Source organism: Haliotis rubra, unplaced genomic scaffold, assembly GCF_003918875.1.
Source record: "Haliotis rubra isolate DU_JTF1 unplaced genomic scaffold, ASM391887v1 Scf1275, whole genome shotgun sequence".
NCBI classification, from domain to species: domain Eukaryota; kingdom Metazoa; phylum Mollusca; class Gastropoda; order Lepetellida; family Haliotidae; genus Haliotis; species Haliotis rubra.
The window spans coordinates 16734-35914 of NW_025765198.1; the positions used below are offsets into that span (position 1 = coordinate 16734).

The 19181-nt window shown below is 40.1% G+C and overlaps 1 long non-coding RNA gene across 1 annotated transcript; it reads right to left on the reverse strand.

The window, feature by feature from the left end:
* Positions 1-290: 290 nt before the first annotated feature.
* LOC124266720 lies at positions 291-7323 on the reverse strand. The gene is made up of 3 exons (XR_006895827.1): positions 7237-7323; positions 6998-6999; positions 291-492 (listed from the first exon to the last, which is right to left on the reverse strand). It is a non-coding gene; the product is annotated as an uncharacterized LOC124266720 (long non-coding RNA).
* Between the last annotated feature and the right edge of the window lie 11858 nt (positions 7324-19181).

Below are 19181 nucleotides of genomic sequence, written 5' to 3' on the forward strand. Positions count from 1 at the left end.
CGGTGCACATTTGTCTTTTCCAGAGCGTAACTTTAAAACCGTTCACTATTTCTTCACCAAACTTTTTGCACATAGATAGATCTGGTTGTCTACTGGTGCCTTTTGATAGTTTTGGATTTCTGATTAAAATATTTTTTGTGTTCCATGGCAACAAGTTTGACTGGAGCTGAAATTAATTGTGGATGCAAGACACAAAAATTTTACTCACACCAATAATTTATTCTGGTATACGTTCAATTTCACTTTGACTTCTTTCTTTGGCTTGATGAGGTTCAGAAAAATTTGTGTTCATGCCAACTACAACAGCTGAATGTCTCCAACATGGAGGCAGTGACAAGCCATGTGCTCTGATGAGGAGCAACACTCACAATCAGGGGAAGTAATCTGTTATGACAATCATGATAATACTTTTTGGAAAACTAATAACAGTTATAGCCAAGCTAGACTTTCTGAACCTCATCTGAACTAAATTTTACAATGAAAATTACTACACTATTTTAGAACTTTGTACTTTGCAACATAAAAAATATAACCTTTTTGACAACAAATATCTTTAGTGCATGAAATTATAAACTAATTGGAGTGAACATTTTTTCTGCATCAACACACTCGGCCTCTTAAACAACATTGTTTAACAAACTTCTCACAATGCAGAAACAATCTGAAATAACATACAGCCCATAACTTTGGCCATACATTCATACACAATGTCAATTTTCACAAAATTTCACACATCAGCATATCTTTCACTCGTCTTTGGAAGTAATAGTACTAGTTTGTGTACAGGTCTTTGCAGTTCTGTACTTTGAGTTTTCAGTATCACACTTCTCACAAAGCCGTGTTTGTCTGGCTCAACTTTGATCACTCGTCCCATGGGCCAGCATGATCTGTGTGCATTTTCATCCTTGATGAGTACAATGTCATCTATTTCAATGTTGGCGCTTTGGTGTACTCCATTTTTCTCTCTTGTAGGGAATACAGGTATTCTTTCCTCCACCTTGTCCAAAATACATCTGCGAGATACTGAATCCTTTCTCCATCTCCGACGCATGTAGACATCATCACGTTGAAATTTACCTTGTGGAGCCGATGAAAACGTTGGATTTTATCATGAGCAAATGGTTTGGCGTTAGGGGGTTCAGGTCAGTGGCGTCACTGGAAACTGTGGTGAGTGGACGGAGTTGACGATGGCTTCTACTTAGCATAGGGTGCGGTATGCTTCGAATCATCCAAAGCGGTCTCGAACTCATACAGCATGGGAGATAGAATCTTTCGTACAGAACCTATCATCGCGCTCCCATACCCCACCCATGTGACTGGCTGATGGCGGGTTAAACTTCCAGTCGATGTTGGCTTGCAGTAGGTGAGAGTGGATGCTGTTTTGATCAAGTTCTGCTAGTGCTTCTTTCAATTCTCTGGCAGCTCCAATGAAGTTGGTGCCATTGTCACACCATATTTCTTTGACAGGTCCACGTCGTGCTATAAAGCGGCGCAAGGCATGTATGAATGAGTCTGTGTCTAAAAGAGTTGGCCCGTTCGATGTGTATGGCTCTACCGCTAAACATGTGAACAGTGCTCCATAGCGTTTCATCTGTTTCCTACCTTCTTTGATGGTATGCGGGCCAAAGATATCTACACCTGAGTATGTAAATGGCGGTAGCTGGATTCACTTCTGCTGAATGGTAGGTCGGACATCTTCTGTTCACATGGAGGCATTTTCAGTCTTCGACAGGTGACACAATGGGACAGTATGTTTCTCACGGTTGCGTCGGGCTCTGATGACCCAATACTTTTCTCAGAGCTTCGAAAAGTACATGATTTCGGTCCCACATGGCCAAGCTTCTTATGTATGTCTTGTATGATCAGGCTTGTGACATGATGTTTGCTGGGTAGAAGAATCTGGTGCTTCATTTCATCTGGGATCTGAGACTTGCTGAGTCTGCCACCTACTTTGAGAATTCCATTGCTGATGAATGGATCCAGCTTGTAGACCGAAAGCTGTGCTTCGGTTACTTCGGCCTCGTTCAACTGCTGTAAGTACATGGATTTCCTCGTCGAAACTCTTGGACTGCACAAACTTCATGATGATATTCTCTGCACATTCAAGGTTCTCAACTGTGAAAAGTGGTTTATTGTTATATACCCCCGATTCAACTTTACCTTTTCTTTTCCTGATACGAGCTTGGATGTTGTTGATGAGTTGGAGATATATGACTACGCCCCGCTTAAGACGATACCAACTTGAATAATGTTTAATCAAAGTGTCAAGCCCTTCACATTGCATCTTGGTTGGTGATACACCACGTAGTTGCAACTGTTTCCTCTACAACAGATTCTGCCGGTCCGGGTTGTTTTCAGATTCCATTCTGATTCAGATCTCCAGAGGAATTGTGGTCCTTCAAACCAGTCTGATTAGCGCCAGTAGTTGTGCTGTGCTAGCTCCTCTGGATGCTATATGCGCTGGGTTCTCATCAGATTCTACATACTTCCAATCTTTTGGCCCAGAGTAGTCCCTTATCAATCTCACACGAATAGCAACAAATACTGGTATCATCTCTTCTTCTCACTGTTGATATAATGGAGGACAGTCGTTGGAGTCTGTGAAGTAGGTCACGCTATCAATATCTGTATCAAGTTCTTTCAGCATAAGTTGAGCTATTTGAACTGGCGACTGTAGCGTGCTGTCAACTCGAGACGTGGAATACTCACAGGTTTCACAGGAGTCAGTCTTGATTTCCCCATTAGAAAAGCAACATGGACATTTTGCTCAGCATCAGAAAGCGAAGATAAGCTACACAGCCGCATACCCTACCGAGCTGGCATCAGAGAACACATGAACCTGTTTAGATACAACTTTACTCGAACTCAGCAGGCTTCAGGCATCGTTCAATCTTCAGAGTTTCAAGTAGCTTCAGCTCCTTCAACCACTTTTTCCATGAGACTTCATACTTTCCTGGTATATCATCATCCCAGTCCAGATCATTGTTGGCACACAATTCTTGAAGTATCTTAAGCTTAGGGAAGAATGATAGGTGTAACGATACCGAGGGATCATACAGAGATGAAACCGTGGATAGTAGACCACGACGTGTGACTGGTTTCTCAATGAAGTCTGTGGAAAATCCAAATGTGTCTGTATTTACATACCATTTCATCCCAAGAGCACGTTCAATTGGCAGTTCATCATAATCCAGGTCACGGGTTTGAATCTCTTTGGAATGATCACCATCTGGGATTGACTTCAAAACGTTTCTGCTATTTGAAGTGAACTTGGTTAATTTGAAACCCCCATCGCGCATGCGGCTCACGTCATAGATTAGCTTTATAGCTGTCTTGTCATCTTCTACAGATTTTAAACAGTCATCAACGTAAAAGTTCTTTCTGATTACATCAGCTACGAGACTGCCAAACCTTTCTTCTGCCCTGCTGGCTGTGGCTTTCAATGCAAAGTTGGATATGCTGGGAGAGGAGACTGCTCCAAAGATATGTACACCCATTCTATATTCCTGTAAGTCAGCGTTGAGATCACCGTTGGGCCACCACAAAAATCTTAGGCTGTCATGTTGAGTCACTCGCACCTTCACCTGGTAAAACATGGACTCTATGTCTGCCATGAATGCTATCCGTTCAGCTCTGAATCTTGTCAAAACACCTATCAAAGAGTTTGTGAGGTCTGGACCTTGCAGAAGCCTGTCGCTCAACGATGTTCCTTCATACTTGGCTGCAGTCGAAAACCACACGGATCTTTGTTGGCTTTTGGGGTGATAGATTCCATGGTGCTGAAGATACCAAATTCTCTGTGATTCAGCTGACAGTTGACCTTCAGGTATCTTGTCGCGTGAAGCCCTTTTCAAGGAGATTATCAACAAAACCTACATAATCCTTTTGTAGTACTGTTCATTCTGGAGCATTTTCTTTCTTTGCCATTTACAGCTCTGCTCTGTGCTTGAGTCCTGTTGTTTGCACATAATGTATCATCTCTGAATGGTAATGGAAGCTCATAGTGACCATTGACATATTTCACCTGTTCCTCTGCTGTCTCCATAAATCTCCTATCTTCTCTTGAATAGCCCTTCTCCCTGGTACTTTGCCGAGATCCTGCTCACTGAAGTCTCGTTCGAAGATCCTAACGATAGTACTGAGCTAGACATTCCTTCACAGAACTCTTTTCGCAAAGGATGACTCTGTTGCAGACAAGAGTGTTTCTCTCACTATTAAACTTCACATGTAGAGGCCCGTTAATCGTCCAGCCATGCTTATACAACACTGCGAACGGACCATCCCCATCTGATGGAATCACCTTTTGAGGCTGTAAGGCTGAAGGACAGTTACTTCCAATTAGGAGACCAACTTCAAGTTCGGGGTAAAATTCAGGTAATTTACTTGCCATATCTTCAAGATCAGAGAATCGCTCGAGAAACTTTGGATCAGGAATCTGGTTATGATTAACTGGTATTTCCTTTACAAATGTCCTAGGAAGATAGACTGGATGATTGTCCTGATTGTCGGTTACAGTGAGGCCAGTTACAGCTGAGGTTTCTACCATATCTACACCATGCATAGTCTGTAGTTTCAGAGTTGTCGTAGTTGTTGATGCGCCAAGTTGATCTTTGAGTGTCTCGGTGATGAAGCAACCAGTACTCCCATTGTCTAAGAGTGCATAAGTCTTCACCGCTTTACTGTTACCTTGCTGGCGTACGATGACAGGTAGAATCGACTGTAGCACAGTTTCCATCGAGTCAGACTTGGTATTGTTACAAGAAGATGACACTGTTTCTGTTAAATCCTTTTGGATGCCGTTGCCTTCTGTTTGATACTTGGTGTCTGTTGAATGTTGACTGTTGTGTCTCATTTGAAAGTTATCGTCATGTAGTGCTGTTGGATGACGTTTTCCACACTTCCTACATATTCTCTTTCTTAGACATCCTTTGACAGCGTGGTTGTATCCGTAGCATCCATAACACATGTGCTTCTCTCTCAAGTAAGTACGTTTCTCGTTCAGTGTCTTTTGCTTGAAGGCTTCACAGTCATCGATGTCATGTGATTTCCAACAGAAGTGACAGGATACTTTCTTCTTGTGATCAGTGTAGTTCTGTCCGACATTTGTTGCGAAAGTGCTAGACCTTGGTTTGCTAGCAATCAGCTTGTCCTTCCTAAATCCTCTGCTAGGAGTATGTCCACGATTACTTTCAGTTTTACTCATTGCTTCTTTACTGATTTGGCTGCAAAGTCTATGAACTCCACGAGATCTTTAAATCCAATCATCCTGTTGTTCTGGATCCTACACTTAGTAATGTGATCTCGCCACTTGTTCTGGAGGTATTGAGGCAACTTCTGTACTATAGCCTGCAAGTTGGGTGCATGGTTCAGGACGGTCATATGAGATATATTGTTCATAGCATGTGAACATTTGGTGAGAAAGAATGAGAACTGTTTCAGCTTCTGACTATCTTCTTGCCTAATATCTGGCCATGAAAGTACCTGATTGACATGCTGTGGAAACCTTGTATGGATCCCCGTATTCGCCAGCCAGCAACTCCCGAGCCTTCATGTATCCCTCCACTGGTGCCATGTACAAACATCCAGCTATCAACTCCTTTGGTTCCCCCTCCAGATGCTGGTCCAGGTAGTACAACCTGTCTATACTGTTTGTGGTGTGAGGAACTATCCTAGCATCAAATGACATCATGAATGAGCTGTATGCTGTTGGGTCACCCCTAAACTTGGGTACTTCAGGTTGTGGAAGAAACATGGCAGTTGTCATCTGTCTGTGGGTTTGCAGTAGCACATCATTCTGGGTAGGCTGCAATGTTTGCTGAACAGATGAATGCATAGTATTCATAGTCAAAGGTGGGTGAACTTGTGTTGAAGGAGTAAAATAACTTGCATTTGGGTTCAGACCTTGAGGCTTGTATTCTGTCTGAGGTTCTTCATGTTTAACTTCGTGTTTAACAGCCTCTACACCCTGACTGGGGACATTGAGGTTAGAATCACCCTGTAGCTCCAAGTCTATATCAGCATAAACCTTCTCTCTTGCCCTAGTCTTAGCTATTTCTATGTTCAACTGAAGCTCCTTCATTTTACGTGTTTCCTCCAACATGTCTTTTTCTGCAAGAAGTTCAGCCAATTTTGCCTTTTCCTTAGCTAGAGCCGATCTCGTTGAACTTGTAGTTTTTCCTGAAGCTTGGGAACCCCTATTTGACAGATTATCACACTTATCTAACAATAGTCTCTCATTTGAAATCCAACCTTCAACTACCTTTCTAAAGCTAGAAATAGAAATATCCTTTTCTTCATAACGTTTCTCTCACAATCTCTATCTGCCTCAGAATCAAGCTGCTCATAATAGGAAGCAAAGTAAGTGTGATACTGTTTACACAAATCAATCAACTCCACAAAACAAAACTTCACTGAATGTAAATTGTCACTACCACTGTTCAACATTAATCTGGAAAGTTCATTTCTCTTCTTCGTTATGGCTGAAAGCGCTGCAATTTGTCGATTCTGCGACCATCGTAACCTTTCAACCTTCCCTTTCTCAGTCAAAGTTTTAACTCTTCCTGACTCTCTGACAGACTTAGCATTAGTGTGGTTAGCCTCGACCTGGTTAACTGGAGATATACCTTCATCAGAAGTCTCTACAGTTTGCTCTCTGTGTTCCACATTATCAGATTGTTCATTCAATGTCAAATTAGACTGTTCTTCCTGCAGATAAAACACATCATCCCCTGCCGTTGCCATCATAGCACGTTACACGTTACACTATACTATGATGGTCATTATGCAGGAAACAAATGTTTACAAATATTCACTAAGTCCAATTAGGGTAACACTACTGACGTTATTTGGCATTAAAGTTCTGATGGTCAACGTTCTTCAGCTCCAACATCATATGGCAATGGTAGGAAATTTTTCTGAACTGATGTGGATGCAAGACACAAAAATTCTTTACTCGCACCAATAATTTATTCTGGTATACGTTCAATTTCACTTTGACTTCTTTCTTTGGTTTGGTGAGGTTCAGAAAACTACAATGCAGAAATACAGACTTGCTAAGTAAATTATTCCTAACACTCAATTATTCCTAACACTCAAACTACATGACAAGTCTAAGTAAATTACTTCAAATTAACAGTTACAAGATAAATGAATAAAATGTACAATTAACAAAACCTTCAAATAATATTACCTTATTATGCCTTGAAATATATTACAATAGCAAACAATGCTACTCACATTTTAGAACTTTGTACTTTGCAACATAAAAATATAACCTTTTGACAACAAATATCTTTAGTGCATGAAATTATAAACTAATTGGAGTGAACATTTTTTCTGCATCAACATTAATGGTAGTGCTCTTTTCCTGAGCAGAACTCTAAAACCGTTAAATGTTTCTTCACCAAACTTGGCACATAGATAGGTCTATAGGGAAGACCACAGTGACGTCAGTGTTTTGATCACGTGACGTGCCCGAGTACTTCCGGTAGGCAGAAGGTAACCATAAACATGAGAGAACCACACAAGCTGCACTCATTTGATTGTCAACTTTACATACATAACAACTCTTCCCGGTCTGTTTTTTTGGCTTGACACTCAGTGCATCTTCAATCACCAGAATTGTCCTTGTGACGATAGACACATAACAATATTATGTTATTGTTATGACATACTGACATTTTATAATATCTCCCCGTGTTAGAACATTATTCGAAAATCATCGCCCGCGAGAACCATTACGACTTCGAATTTGTAAAAATAAAGATCTACGCACCGGCGGCAACATTGAAGGGACAAAATGTACAACGCAAGCAAAAAATGCCAACTTCTGTTGAAAACAGCAAACAATAACGAATTGAAGGTGACTGAAAACTTAATTCTATTATATATTTGGATTTTACGAGAATTAGAATCACCTTAGAAAATGTATCAATGGTCGTTTTCCAACTCGTGCCTATTTTACCTCCATGAGTGCCATGCCCTACGTGCTTTCCTGCGAGTTTGGGCACGCCCTTACGCGTCACCCACGGCTGTGTGGGAAGGTTTATCCAACAAAATCATTATAAACTCGATATATATGATAATTTTGTTACAAAGACAATACCATTTACCTAATCAGACCATGTAATTAATTCCAACGAAAACTGTTGGATCTATCAAAAGGATGGCACATTTTTTTCGGTATCACGATGCATGTGGAGTTGTTTGTTTACCACCGTTGCCATGATCGTTCCTATTCGTCCAATTGGTGATGTAACATTGATATTGTTTTTGTTTATAAATAATTAAAACGAAAGTTACTAATTTTTAGGAAATGGGAAACTTCAGTGTTTTCTCTTGACCAAAGAACAAAAATACTGATCAAATTATTAAAAAAAATAATTCATTATGAAGAAATATTAGACAGGGTACCACTCGACGTGATGTGCCTGAAGTAAAAAATGGCTGTTATTTGCGGGTGTGTACCGAGAATTTTGGCGAACAAATCTTTAGTTCGCGGGCGTTTCGTTTTAAGGTACATAAACTAATTGAAGATTATATATTTAGAAACCTGAGAATTCATTCATTCCATTCATAATTCAAATGACGTGTAAATCCGACTTGTTCAATAATTATTGCAAGTTTTATTTGGGGATGTCATTATGCAGCTCTCCTGTCGAATGGGTTCGACAGTAGCATTGAGAGGATTAAGTACATAATCCGATCATTGTTTGCTTTTTACGCTACACCGGTTCTCATTGTTATCGTCAGCCATTGTTGCTTTCTGCCTACCGGAACACGCGTGAGCGTAGTTCGTGAGGTCACTTCCGTAAACATATGGACTTTCCTATTGGTGAACTGGTGCCTTTTGGTAGTTTTGGATTTGTGAATAAAATATTTTGGGCATTTCCATGGCAACAAGTTTGGCTTCAAATGAAATTGGTGGTAGTGCTCTTTTTCCGGAGCAGTACTTCAAAACCATTCACTATTTCTTCACCAAACTTGGCACATACATAGATCTGGTTGTGTACTGGTGCCTTTTGGTAGTTTTGGATTTCTGAATAAAACATTTTTGGCATTTCCATGGCAACAAGTTTGACTAAAACAGAAATTGGTGGTAGTACACTTTTCCGGAGCTGAACTCTAAAACCGTTCTCTATTTCTTCACCAAACTTGGCACATAGATAGATCTAGTGGTGTACTGGTGCCTTTTGGTAGTTTTGGAATTCTGAATAAAAACCTTTTGGCGCTTCCATGGCAACAAGTTTGACTTAGACTGAAATTGGTGATAGTGCTCTTTTCCGGAGCAGAACTTTAAAACTGTTCACTGTTTCATCACCAAATTTCATACATAGGTAGGTCAAGTGGTGAACTGGTGCCTTTTGGTAGTTTTGGATTTCTGGATAAAAACTTTTTTGTGTGTGTTTCCATGGCAACAATTTTGGCTTCAACTGAATTTGGTGGTAGTGCTCCTTTCTGGAGCAGATCTTTTCAGTACTCTCCTACCACTTTGCTGTATACACACCAAAACATTTGACATAATCATAACTCGTAGACATATTCATAAAGAGTATTTTGCCATTGCTGGGGATAGTGATGACTTTGTCTTCTTGTATGGATAACAACTTCTTTTTTAGGAAGTTATTATCATGTATTCATGTTCATCCAAATAGCAAAATGTTCTACAACTGTCAGTTGTATTATCAAATTCACTAGGTTCACAAGCCTGTACAAATCACTGCAAAGTAGTCACAATAACGATTGTAGGAAAAAAGGTCCGCAGGAAAAACGTCCTGGGTAAAAAAGTCCTATTGTAATAAAAACCTATTTATTCATCAAGTTTGATGTCAAATATTTTAGAAAAATATTGATAGCTCACACATATGGGTTATTAAACAGATAAATTGATCTTTTATCTTTTTAATGACTCAATATACATTCCAGACCTATGCTGTATGGCGTGGCGTGGCGTGGCGTGGCAGGAAACATTGGAATGAATATGAGTCAGTAGACATTAATATTCTGTAGTAGTAATAAAGCTGAAAACCTCTGTAATGTAAACAGGATCTGTTTATTTTACATTTGTTGTATGAATATACAATACATGAATGTCACTAAACGCTATGAAAAACTAAAGAAAATATTCTTTTGTCAAAAATTCATTTTTCAAAATAGGACTTTTTTGTGGAGGACTTTTTTTCCTAGCCAAATTTAGCACTTTTTTCTGGCACTTTTTTCCAAGGACATTTTTCCGCACACCACAATAACAGTTTGAACAAGAGTTGGAATACAAATTCTAGTGGCAGCATAGAACTATATCAGTGTCTGATAAGTCGGCGATTATAGAATTATAACCTGGCTGCACAAGTTATCAAGTTTCCCAAAATAGTCCTAAAATGTTAACTTCACACCTACTGCTTATCTTGATGTAATATGAGAGGATAGGGACATGTGTTTGCCTACACATGTAGTCCAGATTCCTTCTTGAAAGTTCGATACAATTCTGGATTAGTCCACATCCTCCAGAACATTCCAGATTACACTTGGCCACAAAAAGCATCAAAATACAGTAGTTTCAGCACAAAGGCGAACATTATTTAGTAATACATTCATCACAACTAAGTATTTTAAAAAACCCAATGTTTTGAAATCTTCTGACTCTTAACTTTAAAAAGTGCAATATAACTGGAATAATTACACTTATATTCAACACTAAAAAAAATTGAAATGCATCTTCACAGAAAAAAAGAGGCCAGGACAACTACAGTTATCATTGGACAATACTTTATATCAGTCTGGATGTTTAGATAAATACAAGTCAGTGTCCCAGTTTTAAAAAACTCAAATTTTGCATTATTGAAACATATATTCCGTAACACCAGCATAGTGACATACATCGGGGAAGCCAGGAGTATTTTCTTAGAAGTCTTTGAAGCGGCAGTAAAATCTCCACCACCTTCGCGGATTAATCACGAGAAGCTCTTTGACATCCACCGCTGTATCGCCTACGATGAACAAGAACTAGCACTGTCACTGTAGTAAACACCGGGGTTTTGTGTAATGGCGTTCAGTTCTATTCAGTTTGCATGTCCATGACCTTCAGTTGAAGTAACTGTTGGAAAATGGTTTTGATTGTTTGAATAAATATGATATGATATAAATGCTGCAATCATCCCCAATATATACTCAACCAAGATATCGCGCGTGACCTCTCGTTCATTCAGCGATAGGTTGCTGGAAACCAGTTCCATTCCTGAATCCCAAAATGGTATTCAAGGTGTGCATCTTACTGGAAGGAGTCGACCGAACGTAAGTCTTAATAGCGCATGTTAAAACTAGCAGGGGCGGTGGGGTAGCCTAGTGGTTAAAGCGTTGGCTCGTCACGCCGAAGACCCGGGTTCGAATCCCCACATGGGTACAATGTGTGAAGCCCATTTCTGGTGTCCCTCGCCGTGATGTTGCTGGAATATTGCTAAAAGCGGCGTAAAACCAAACTCAGTCAGTCAGTCAAAACTAGCACTTCAAAGGCAGAATGGAAACTAACAGATCAGGGTCTTAGTTTACACGGGTGTAATTTGAAGCTAAATTGCGGCACCGCACGCACTCACTTAATTTTATATGTTTTTTTCAGTTTTAATTACGATTTTATGTGTTTTCCTCGTTGAGCCCAAATATCCTCCAAATAGACCACCCGAATCCCTCAAACTGGGGCTGAGTTAGCAGCTATTATGTTTAACATCTACACCTGTCATTGAAGTTGCCGGTGCGTTCAGTGACACCCACACAACCGTATAACCCAACCATACACAAACCTATGACACAACCATACACAACACGTACACTCCCACAGACACCGACCAGACTACCGATACCATTCATTAATACTAATTTCAAAGGCTAAACACCCTCGTCAGTCTCAGTCCCAGAACCAGATTATTTTCCCACCCGCCTGATTACATGAAGCAAGTCTAGATTTTCTTTCCTTTTCAGTTTCAAAATCTAAAACGTTAGCCTACCTTGAAATCATACCGTGTCGAAATGCATGAATACATCTTCTACGGAGAGCGGGTGATCAGGCGCGTATCGGCTGGTGAGGCTCGCTGACTAGGTTGACACACGTCATCGTATCCCAACTGCGAAGATCGATGCTCATGATGTTGATCACTGGATTGTGTGGTCTGACACGATTATGTCGATATTAGCTGGAATATTGCCAACAAACAAATCAAACACAGGAGAACATGGCGGTCAAAGTTCTGACTGAGGAAAACTCAACAGAATGATGTAAGTGACGAGAAACTAGCTACTGATATATGTGAGCCAGACGCCATCGTTCTCCATTCTCCGTTTTACCTTTAACTGAATATTTTATATGCGATTGAAAGCATCATGAGGGTGTTTTACTCTCATTGCATGCAAACATTTTAAGTTGTCATGTGCTCTCAGTGCATGCAAGCATTCTAAATGGCCATGAACTCTCAGTGCATGCAAGCATCGTAACAAGAACATGCAAGCATTCTAAGTGGTCATGTTCGTGCATTCGTTTCAATCAACAATGAATTCTAGCTGTCCTTTATGTTGGTAAATAAATGCTATTCATGAATATTTCCATCTTTCCCCTCAGCATTATCTGACCTTCATCATTACCTTAGTGGTTTGTCCACTCATCGATCTTGATTCAAGTCGTAATTAAGCTACTGGCAATACGACTATCTGATATGGAGATGGTGCAAGCCTTTATTAAACATAATTACACTTGAAGCACTAAAACATCGCGGGACAGTAAAACTGACCCTTGGAGATCCACTCACGGACACTTATCTGTGTGGTGAGGTTAATATTTAGAGACGGAATGACTCCTTTCTTGTTCTAACTCCATTGTGTCTTTCTTGTGAACTCGGTTGGGAAGTCTCATCGCTCTTTGGTAAAATTCAATTTCCCTTTTCTGCTTCCATATCGCCCCCTTGAGATGACTGTAAAAAAGTCGACACCAGTCGGAGATCGTATAATTTAGTTTTACCCTTTCAGAGTTATCAGAAGGCTGAACAACATGTGAAGGGTTGATGGTAGACCTGAACAAGTTTTCATTCCTGCCATTAAGTCAAGGTATGGGGTTGAGATTGCAAGAATATTAGGTACTGGAAAATGCTTAACTTTCTTAAATTAAATTCTCCAAGTTCAGCTATAATCACTTTTTCTCTTGTATTGATTAAATAGAGTTAATTGATAAGGTGGTTTACATTCACATAGAAAAACATGACCTACAGATACCAAGATGAATTATTTCCCTTTCCACATCGATACTTTTGCCATGGCTGTTGGAGGGAATTGGTTCCATTGTGTCTTTCTCTTGACCTCTTCAAAAGTCACCACTTGTGCGATGACGTCATCGTTCGAATTGGCACAGGAAACAGTTTTCTTCATGTTTGGGAACAGATGAAAGTCTGACGGAGTCAGAAAAGGAGGTTATGGCGGTTGCAGAAGGAGTTGAAACTACACACCTCTTGGATTGTAGCCATATTTTGTTTGTTGTTGAACACCGTACTCAGCAATATCCAGGCTCTATGACGGTGGTTTGAAAAATATTCTACCATGGATACGTGAAATGCTCGAATTTGATTGGTCAATCAATAAAATCAGACGGTAAATTTGGATTGAAAATGCGTCTGATTTCACGGCGCTTCACTGCGCACGTATACAACACTGCCGCACTACTTCAGCTTGGCCACCAACATGACTAATATCAACACAACAGACGTGTTGGAAATGCTGATGAAACATTTATTAAAACTCGAAAAATACAATTATACGATTTCTCCTCCACAATTATTAGGGAACCTCACTATCATAATTATTACTTTCTATTATATAAATAGTCAAACTCAATTACAATACTACACAGCCCCAAACATAAACAAACAACATCTAACATATAAATCAGAAAACCTTGTAAAACTACATCCCTATCTATCCCTATTTGTGCGGCAAAACGTTCGAAAACATTTACCTACCTGGTAAATGGTATATTTGTTTCCGATTAGAATGAGAAATTCGCAAGATAACGGTCAGACGAAACACAAAATTTAGGCCACTCAACTCCATCATGTCCCGTTGCATGGTTCAAAATGTCAAAAATTGAACCACTAGAATTCCGCACTCTGCCACCTTCCCAGCAAGGCTGTCACTGCTATGTTCGTACACTTTGAAAGGCGTGGCCACAATCCAGTCACAAATGATGAAAACAATGTTTCAAGGAATCCCAAGTTAGTCGCATGTACACAAAGCAGCACTGTCACTCTTTCGTCGCATGTCGGGGTGGAGGCACGTACGTGAAATCATGATCGACACTCGCCAGTCATAAAAATCAACAGTCTTTGATGAGTTACAGGTCATAGGTAGATCAGAAAAGGATCTATTCTTTGATTCTGCAGGGTTCAGGTTCGACAGTCAGTCAAGTATTTTCCACTGTCACTTCGAATTTCAACTGTCGCAAAATGTAAACACAGGCTCGTCTGCCATTTCAAACTGTTGCGTAACTGTCTACTTCCAAGAAAATAAGTAGGTCAGACGATTCCATTATAGTGTGGCCAGGGGGGTACAGTAACACGGCACACAAAACAATAGGCTGGTTACGGTCGTGTGGAGTTATGATTATAAAATTTAAACCAAGCCCTTAGGTGTTACATTATTGCATTGAATAAACAGTAGTTTGTTTTCTTTGGACAGAATATTTTTTATGTTGCAATGTTAACAAAAATACGATCGGCACCTACCACTCCCTTCACAGATGAGTTCAATTCGCCTCTCGTCCCATGCCGGATTACGCCGTGTCTTCCGCGGGACGAGGAAGTTCGATGTTAAATCGGTTATGGTAGAATGGAGATAAACATACTGTGTCTTGGTCAGACAATCCAGTGATTGATATCATGAGCATTGATCAATTGTGATATGATATGCATCTACCAAGTCAGTGAGCCTGACCATCTGATCTCACTAGCACAACTATCCCCCACCCTCGGGTCGTCATTGCCTGGACGCCTTCATTCTCTTAATGGAAAATCTTGTCCACATCACCGAACAATGGTGCCATAGGCTTATAACTGAAGGGAATGCCTCTGAATGCCTCTGTCTCCAGATGAAAGCTTTCTAAAAACATAATTTAAGAAATGATGCTACTGATTGTGTTGAATAATATGTCATTAATGTTTCACCTCATAGCTAGTGCTAAGGGTACGCGTGCACGCGCTCGTGTATGTGTTTAGAATCTTACTACACAACATCGAGTTGCAAAGATCAAACGAGTTGATACTTCTTCAGTTTTTCAGTGATTAGGGTCCTAAACACCTTTCAGCTATAGTTTAGCCACATTATGCCTCGGACATCAAAAATGAACTTTAGAATTTGCCACAGGAAGGCAGTATGTTCTTCAGGTATAGCTGAACTGAACTGAACTGTTTCTACACTCCAGCCACGTTCTCATTAGATGTACATATTTACAGCATTATTATGTACAACTTATATATGTTGAATACATGAATGATGAACACAATGGTAATATATACATATTGGTTGGTTGCAAGAATAAACTATGTGTGGACATGAATTTAACCAGTTAAATGAACAATGTTACACTAATAAGTTATTTGTTTTCCTTTTTTGGGACATTGCTTAAAATAAGATTATTATTATTTTGCCAAATATTGCTAATTCCCTTATTGTTCCTAGTTCATGGCAGTGGAGAAGCTGGTTCATTTTGTGCATATTCGGGTTTCCACAGAAAGTTGTTGATGTAGTTTTTCTTTTACCATAACCAGGGTAGGGCAAGTAAACAGAAAGTGAAATTCATCTCCGATATCGTTTGAATTACAAAGAGGGCATAATGCTTCATTAGCAGGGCGTCGTGTTCTTTCCTTTTAACGTGGAACAGTTGACCAGCATGAGTGTTCCTGAAAACAGTATCCTTCAATTGATAAGTATCACGTATCGTTTAATTGATAATATCATTGTACAGATCCAAGGTAGTGTTTGCACAACGATTAACACGTGACATGAAAGCACCATCCGATGTTTGTCTTGCTGTTCTAATCTTATACAAGAGACTAAGGTAAACAAATTCTTGTGCTTGATTAACATATCCAGATAATTAGAGCAAGACTATTTATGGTTGATTCGCTGGAGAATGTCGTGACAATAGGGAACAGATCGAGGTCTTGTGACGTCGACGTCATGTAACGTGATCTATCTCTTGAAGCCTTGACACCAAACTAAAAAGCTAAATTTCAATAAAATACTGCGATACTGGTGTGTGAGGGAGTAAGTATGTGTGTGGATGAGTGCGTGCGTGCGTGAGTGAGTGAGTGCGTGAGTGAGTGAGTGAGTGAGTGAGTGAGTGAGTGAGTGAAATCTTACAAACATTTCTAGACATATGACGAGAAACCAGAAGTTGAAATCTCAGGATGAATCTCTTTATAGGATCGACACAATATGAGTGAACACAATAACCATTGGGCTACTTCAGCGCCCCCATGTAGATAGAAACTGTGGACAATTAGCCTAATATTTGCAACACTGTTATATTCATACACAAAGTTGTTGTATTAGGATGATGTAATGTTGTTATAGACAGGGGGAGTTTGTGTTACGACACAGCACAATTAGATGGAGTCATGTTTAGTTTTATCGAAGACAGAAACGTGCTTTGAATCGTGATGGTTCACACATATCAATTCGATAGAAAACGCTCTTCTACATCCACAATGAAACCTATACTCATTACATCAGTCGATGTAGGAGTCATCATATGTACTGGCATATATATTTCTCACAGATACACGCGACACAAAACTGATCGATGTTGACTCGTGTAGGTGCGTATATTTTATTTCTGTAAAACAGAAACGTGCTGTACGTGCCAGTCTTTCATTTCCGGAACTCCAAAATACAACTTTCTGTTTGTCAGCAGATTAGTGTGAGGAGGAATTGCATGATAATCAATGTCAGACTGGTCGAGCTTCACCCACGGGCTACACATTGATCCGCGACGTCATGGGAGTGGAACATCAGAACCAGTCTAGAGGCCTACCTAAATACGGAGCTTAGTTTGAGGAAAAGCAAAGATGTCACGAGAGAGTGTACTCTCCTACCCAAGTTCCATGCTGCAAGCCAGCATAGTACCTCTGCCACAGGCCAGAAAAATGTGACGATTCGTCACATCTTGCACCGTCCATTCAATATAATGTACAGATTTATTTTACTCTTTTATTTTTGACGAGTCTACACATTTAACTAAACATCTTTAATAGAATGAATTAGTTTCACTGAGAAAATATCCAAAAACATGTAACACTATTTCGATTTGCGTAGCGATCCCTCTGTTTACATAGGTTGTACGGCTCCACGTGCTGTCATCGAAGCCGACGGAGAGCAAACGATGCAGCCAGTTTGATATCTAAATATGTACTGTCATAGACCTAACTGTCGCAGTTGTGGAAGAATATATATGTAACAATGTAAAACATTATGAAGAGAGCGCCGAAAAGCTTTCGTGAGTCCAGTCTCTTCTTATTATGAATATGCGCGTTTGATTACAAACAAGAGAAAAGTCCGGTCACGTGATATGCAAATTAACCTGTGGCAGTGATGTTATGTTAAGTCATCGCTGTGCCGGAGTGTGGAGAGAGTGCTTTTCGAAGAACACTAGTCCATTACGTTTCTCGGTACAAGTCTCAAGGGGCGTTTATATTTGGCTGCTGACCATGCTTATGTTGTGCCCTTACATGTTCACATTTATTCATAATTGGTCTTTTTAAATCCGGATTATTTGTTTTCACTAACAATATTTCTCTGAGCCCCCTTGGGAGCCATCTTATCAGGAATGGATTTCAGCTATGAGTGAATAAGTGGTGTTGAAGTGTGTACATCGCTTATAGTGTGTAAATGGTAGATGCGTGATCCATGGCGAATGTCTTTGGCAAGACAGGATGGAATATTGCTGAAGGAAGCAGCGATAAACAGGACGCACACACTCACTCACTCAGGGCCCATGTTGGCTATGTGGTGCACATTTTAGACCTCTTATGTTCCAATACCCAAATGGAGATGAAACAGGCGAAAACACAAACTAGAACAAAATTAAAATCTTAATGTGTCACCAGGATACGGCTGAAAGAGTGTCGTCTGCTCAGGCCACGACGCGGTAAGTACACCACACAAAAGACGATCCCTTCAGCGGCAAATTTGAATGTTTGGAATGAATTCGTTTACAGATAACAACTCCAAAACCATTCAATATTGATCACAGATATGTTTTTCCCAATGTTCATGAAAGGTTCCTGGAAGGTATCGGTAGTGTGAATAGTTCTAGAGTTCTTTCAGTTCGGACATTGAAGGATGGCTAACATCTAACTGATTATCACCATGATAAAAAATGTCAACGTCATCAACGCAAGCGTTGCAGCAGCAATATAAGCATCAATGGCTTTCACTTGGCTCGGTATAGTGTTCAGCAGTTCTGTCCAACTAATTTCACTGGGAATGCATCAGGAGTCCAATTGCGTCTCATAACCCATTCTGTAATTATTTGGTTGTGAAGGGTTCAACACGCTTAATGTGCAGAAAGTTGAGGTAGATTAGGTATCCTTCTATTGCAGTGTTAGAGTCTCGGGAGACACATTATTTTCTTGATAAGGTCACTCGTCCTTGTTGTCCATGCCAGTACCGATCTACTACCGCAAATGTCTGATTAAACATAATCTCTGAATGGCCTTTAGAAGTGATACTCATAAAGGGGTAGGATGTGAGGATGTCAACTCTGGTATCCAGAGGAACACAACCTTTGGAAATCTGTTCTTATTCCCTCACTGTCCATAAACACAGATGCTGTGCGACAATGTGCTGGTTTCGACTGAGAGTGAGTGATTGAGTTAGGTTGTACGCCGCTTTTAGCAATATTCCAGTAATATCACGGCGGGTCGACAGAGAGAACCTTATGGCTGGGCCACCATATCTCACTGTTAATCTGCAATGAAACCCTGTCATTTAAACTGAAAAATGTGACTATTGACTATTGAAAAAAAGCAACGAAACCCAATACAAGTTCCTCTCTCTGTTCCCCCTACTCCACCTTAAGAGGTGATCGAGATTCTTCAGTTTGTTTATGCACATCCTGTAGGAATTCCCTTGCCGAGTAGCAAGTTGAATTA